This window comes from Passer domesticus, chromosome 3, assembly GCF_036417665.1.
Source record: "Passer domesticus isolate bPasDom1 chromosome 3, bPasDom1.hap1, whole genome shotgun sequence".
Classification (NCBI taxonomy): domain Eukaryota; kingdom Metazoa; phylum Chordata; class Aves; order Passeriformes; family Passeridae; genus Passer; species Passer domesticus.
Window position 1 is genome coordinate 71,710,503 of NC_087476.1, and position 6,024 is coordinate 71,716,526.

Sequence of the window (6,024 nt, forward strand, 5' to 3'; positions counted from 1 at the left end):
GGGCAGTCCCTTGGCTGTGCACTGTGCCAATACCCAGCAAAATACTGGGACTGCGCTCCCAGTGCCCCAGCAAAAGGCCTCTGCCCAGAAAATACAGCCTTTTCCCTGCACTGCCCCATCCCCAGGGGGCTGGGCTGGGTGGGAAGGGTACAATGGCCAGCTTTCTGTCTCCCTGCCAGCACAGCATCTTGCTGTGGCCCTGTGAGGTGTGGACAAGCTCATTGTGCCTGGCCCTGAAAGTGGGGCAAGTGGCAGGGAGCACAGCACAACTGGGGTGTTTTGCCTGATGCATGTTGTGCCATATGTCCTGGGGGAGCTAGAGGGCATTTTTGGAAAAATAGAGCCTTCTCCATTTTTGCACCATAGGTTTTGTCACTCCTTTCTGGGTCCTGTCCCTCATGCCAGGGCCAAGGCGAGTGAGGGTTGAGATTGTTTGTGCCCAGGAGCTGGATGGCTGTGGCACAGAAGCCTTCCCCCTTCGATGCCATTGTGTTAGCCGAGTGGGGAACAGCATCTAGACCTCCAGGCATTCCCACGGATCAATGTCCTGCTCCAAAACTGCTCCAGAGAGGGAGCTTTGCTCTGGACCAGCCGAGGTTTGTAAACTGTCCCCATTGTGTTTGTTTGTCTGGGAGCTGAGAGGCGCAGGCATGCTGGGGATGGCACACCAGGTTACCCTCCCATGCCACCTCTCTCTTGGGTTATAAGGCCAAGGCATTTTCAACCATGGGAATGCACACAACCTGCACAAAGTAGAGGAATGAGGTCAATGCACAGTTCCTCTTTGTCATGGTTGACTCCTTACTGGAACAAAGCCTCGGCTTCTTCTCCTCTGTTAAGTGCCAGGCTGGGCACTGCTGCGAGGCTGGTTCACCTCGTGGTGCCTGCAGCACAGTGGCCCTGCCCAAGAGCCCAGCCTGCCAGCAGGCTCCTTTCTGGTGATACCTGGTGTTGGGTCACCAATGCCCTTGCTGGTGCCTTTGGAGAATCGCTTCCATGGGGCTCCTGTGCTGCAGGGAGTAGAGTCAGGGTGTACTGGCTGGAGACCAAGTCACCCCACCTTTGTATGCTGACTTTGCAGGAAAAGGGGCTGTGCTAGCTTAGAGTCTAGAACCTGCTGTTGCCAAATCCTGGCACAAAAATCCCTCTGTGGGATCATTGGGGCATTGATTTTCTGCTGAGGTGGGCTGCTGTCTTGTGCATCCCGGCATCTGGACAAGGCTGAGGCAGTTGGGGTCATCCTTTACCCCACTGTGACTTTGTGCCTGGGTGTGCTGCTGTGATCAAAGGGCTCCCTCAGCTGCCCTGCTTCAGATACTGGATGGGCTGGCAGCTGAGGCTGATAAGGGCATACTGAAGTAAGCCCACTGTACTTAAGGTTTCCCAGAAATACTGAAATAACTGATGGTTTGTGAAGAATTTAGTTATTAGTTTGGATAGAAGTTCCCAAGAGAGGACTTTGTTTTCTTTCATACAAAATTAAACTGCTAGGAAAAATACAATTTTTTTTTTGTTAATGGAGAAAAAGTCACTTTTACCATTTCTGCCCGTGTTTAGTGGATTGGAGATACTTCTAGGGTAGGATTGAAGGTTGACTAGAGCTGAGACATTGATAAATGTGACAGTAAGGTCACTTCACCATACTCTTAATTTGCTTTTGATTTTCTTTCTGGACATCATTTTCTTGCTGACCACAGAGAGGGGGGTACTGCTGCAGGAGACAGGTTTTATGTATGACCGCAGGGAGCTGACCTGATGTTGTCATATGTTGTCATGCTGAAGCATGTAAGTGCCACTACAACTGAGCAACCTTTCTGAGCTCTGGTAATTGATGTGCTCAGGGGTTTGTACAGAAGAGATCTTAACTTCTGCCTTTAGTATTACCCTGGCATGCAGCAAGGTGAGGAGAGAGGAAAAGCAACTGCTCAGGAAAGAGTGAGACATTATAAACCTCAGGAGAGATGGCAAAGGGACTCCGGGGCAAGGGGGAGTGATAGACACTACTTTTACCTACTTTAGTCATAAGCAGATTAAAAGTGCAATTAGAGTAATGCATGAGGAAATGAACAGCCCCAAGGAGGGCTGTTAGGTATTAAAATACAGCCTTTTCTTTGGGAAGTCTCAAAGCTGTGGATAGCTGTAAGCTGGGAGGAAAAATCACTGTACACAATAGGGAAAAATCACTCAACATTTGCTTGGTTCTTACATTCCCTCCTTAAGCATCTGTGCTACCTAGAGACAGGATGTGGGATGAGGGGGACCTCTTGCATCAATCAGCCTGACTGTCCCAGTCTATTTAATGTTTTCGAAATAGCAGGATGGGTTTCAGGCCAGCAGCAGGGCCCCAAGATCCAATAAGACCTTCTGAACCCTTAGCTTCCACATTGCTGGCAGCCAGCAGGAAAATATAATGGTTAGGCTTGTTCATTACCCAGTTAGTGCAGTCCTTTGTGCATAACCTAGGGAGCAAGCAGTTGTGTAATCCAATGAATTTTACCATCTGAGGCAGAGTATTCTTCAGCACTGATGATTTGTTTCTCCACAGTTTTAACAGGATTGATAGATCAGTGATGTGTATGAAAAAAGGCATAAAGCCTCAGCTTGGAGCAGCTTTTTATTCAGCAAGGGAAATGTGTGTAGAGAAGGAAGTGTGAGGAGTAGCCCTGCTGATCTGCATGGGACTGTGCCAATCTGAGGAGCTCTCCTGGCTGAAGGAGACCTGTGTTAGACACTGATTCAGACTCTAGTGTTGAAGAGTGTCCCTAGGTATCCCTTGTTCCCTAGGTCTGTGCATTTCAGTTGGATCCTGATATTATTTGGAGGCAAAGGAGGAATAATTTCACCCAGGTCAGCAGAGCTGCAGACCTGTAAAACTTTACGTAGCCTGAAAAAAACTCAAGCAGGGATCCTTGTTGAGCTTCTGGCACTGCAGGTACACTTGTAACGACATTGCCTCTCTGTGGTGCTTTCCCCCTGGCTACACTAGGAGGGAGGAATATTGATCCTGTCTGCTGCTCAGACTTTTGCTGGTCTCTGTGCTCCCCTGGGATGAATCTCCCACATACCTATCTGATGTTTCTCACTCCTGGTCTACAACTCATTCAACTAACTCCAATTTTCTAAAGCCCTTCTCTCTGGGAGGGTAACACAAGCAGCAGTGGCTGATTTTGGTTAATATACATGGGATAAATATGACATGGGATAAAGCATGGTCCTTGTCTGTCATTGTGTTTGAGGGTCCCCAGGATGAGGGAAGAGATGGGAATCTTGACTCCATGTTTCAGAAGGCTGATTTATTATATTATGGTATTATACTAAAATGCTATACTAAAACTATACTAAAAAGAACAGAGAGAAAGGATCCATCAGAAAGCTAGAAAGAAATGGAATGAATAATAAAAACCAGTGACTCTCAGAAAGTCCGACACAGTTGGACCATGACTGGTTATAAAGTAGAAACAGCTCGCATGGACCAATCAAAGATGCACCTGTTGCATTCCACAGCAGCAGATAATAATTATTGTTTTTCTTTTCCTGTGAGGCTTCTCAGCTTCTCAGGAGAAAACATCCTGGCAAAGAGATTTTCATAAAATATCATGGTGACACTTGTCCTGACAGCTGCTACTTTTCCTATCATGATGGAACATCCCTGGTCATGTGTGTGCCCTGGGCTCTCTGTGGCCACCTGGCCTGTGTGCTTGGTCATAGAATCACTTAGACTGGAAAAGACCTTTAAGATCAAGTCTAACCATTAACCCAGCACTGCCGCATCTACCACAAAGCCATGTCCCTAAGTGCCACATCTGTACGTCTTTTACATTACTCCAGGGCTGGTGACTCCACTACTTCCCTGAGAGGCCTCTTCCAGTGATGCCAGCCCCTGAGAAGCTTGTTAACAGTAGCAGAAAACAAGTTCAAAGCAAAAGTCTGACTTTTATATTTGACATTTCCATTTTCAAGTTGCCGATGGGGTGAGAACTGCGTGCATGGTGTTCTGCCATTTGTCCTGGCAGGCACTTGATCCTCTGTGGTTCAGCAGGGATAATAGCACCATAAAACAGCTGTACTGTTTTCCTCTGCCTCACTACACTTCATAGTCTTACAGTAGAGGAACACTGAACAAGATTTATCTGAGGGCAGTGCTTGGACTATAGCCCCTGCTTCATCATGCTCTTTCCACAGCCACCTTGCATTCCCCTAGGCAATTTTCTTATTTATTCAATTCAAATTCAAAACGTCATGTCACCCAAAGCCTAGTGCTCAGCATTTTTCTGCTGCCTGTGTTACATTCTTCCATCTTTTGAGGTCTGTCATGGCCTTTCCACATTTTAATTACAAGCTCAGCAGTCTTCAGGCTTCCCTCTTCCTCAGGGCTGAGAAAAAACATTCCTTTTATTTTCTGCTTGTTTTCACATAATCTTCTACAACCAACCCGGGTGAATCTGGGGAGATGACTGGCAGCGTGTTACAGAGCAAAGACTGAAGAAGATTGGGTTGTGATAGTGAAGGGTAAAGTCCCTAAGTCTCCCCTGCTGCTCGCTGTTGTGGTGGTGATAAGGCTGCTCCGAATGCAGGGGCGGCTGTTGACTTCTCGGGGTGAGGGCGCCTGTATCTGCTGGGATACAGGCAGAGCCCTGGCCATTTTCAAATGGCTTTGAAGTACCCTCTGACAATCTCCTCTGGGAGATAAGAGATTGCAGGGAGAGGAAGGCGTTCCTGGAAACAGCTTTAACAGCACGTATGTTTATCTAGGCTGGGTAACCCAGAAGGAGGCCAAAACCTAGGCTGCAGACACCTGAGAAGATAAGCAGGGATTTAGGCAGAAAATGCAAAGTGATGCCAAACCTCAGGGTTCCAAAGTTTAAATCAATCAGTTTTCTAGCATCTGACTCAAGCCTGCAATTGAACAAGGTATTAGTGGGTACATCACTCCCTCTCTCATCCTTTCAGTATCTGCATGGAGCTGTTACTCCTGGATTTGCCTTCTCCGTCACAGACGTGGCTCTTGCTGCTCGTGTGGTTGCCCAGGACAGCCAGGCCCAGAGGTCCTACACCTCTGGGTGTAGAGAAGTATTATGTAAAAACATATTTGCTTTTATTTGTTTCAAACAGAGCTCCCATTCATTCCATCACATCATCTCTAGCTCCAGCATTGCAGGAGGTGGTGAAGGGCAGTTCACAGGTAAACAGCTGGCCAGATAACCAGGAAAATGGCACAGTGACTCGACTGACTGCCTTCTCTGTTTTGTAAACCACTATTGTGTTTGCTTTTTTCCTCCTCAGCTGAAGAGTCACAGCTTTTGTATAACGTGTCCTGACAGAAGGGTTTCTCCATCCTCTCAGTCGTTTTGTGTGCTGTCCCTTTGGGTCTTCCCTAGCCCTGCCATTCCAGTCCTGAAGGGCAGAGAGCAGAGCTGCAAGTCTATAATCCTATGTTTTGCTTTTCTGCACTCTTCCTGGTACTGCCCAGTATTTTACTGGTGGTGTTTCAACAAGTTTTGGCATTGAACCTTATCCAAAATTTTCTGGAAATAAAACCTTCCTGTCCCTGAGACCTCCCTTATCCCCAAAAATGCCTTTACCCCATAGAACAGCAGCAGCTTTCCAGCAGCATTTCCCTTCGGAGAAGACAGACTGACACTTTCCCAACAGACCATATTGTCCATGTGGTCCATTATGCTACTCTTTATTGTAGTATCTACTCTCTGTGTGAACATATGGGACAGATCTGTTGTGAGAGTGCTAGTAGCAAGGAGAAACTGCCCAGGAGTGCTTTCTGATCCACCATTTTAATGGATCTATGATCTTGACAAATATGAAAGTCAAATGACTGCTTTCTGAATCATCCCTTCCATCAGGAAGACACAGAGAGTGAACATTTCCTACTGCACCACTGTGCTATGAGGCTCCAGTACCCTCGGCCAAGACTTTCAGGTGTGACAAAATTCTTTGCCACTTTGGTGGGTAGCTCACCAGGGATTGTTCAATAGTTTCACTGATCACTGACCCTGTGGAAATCAAGTC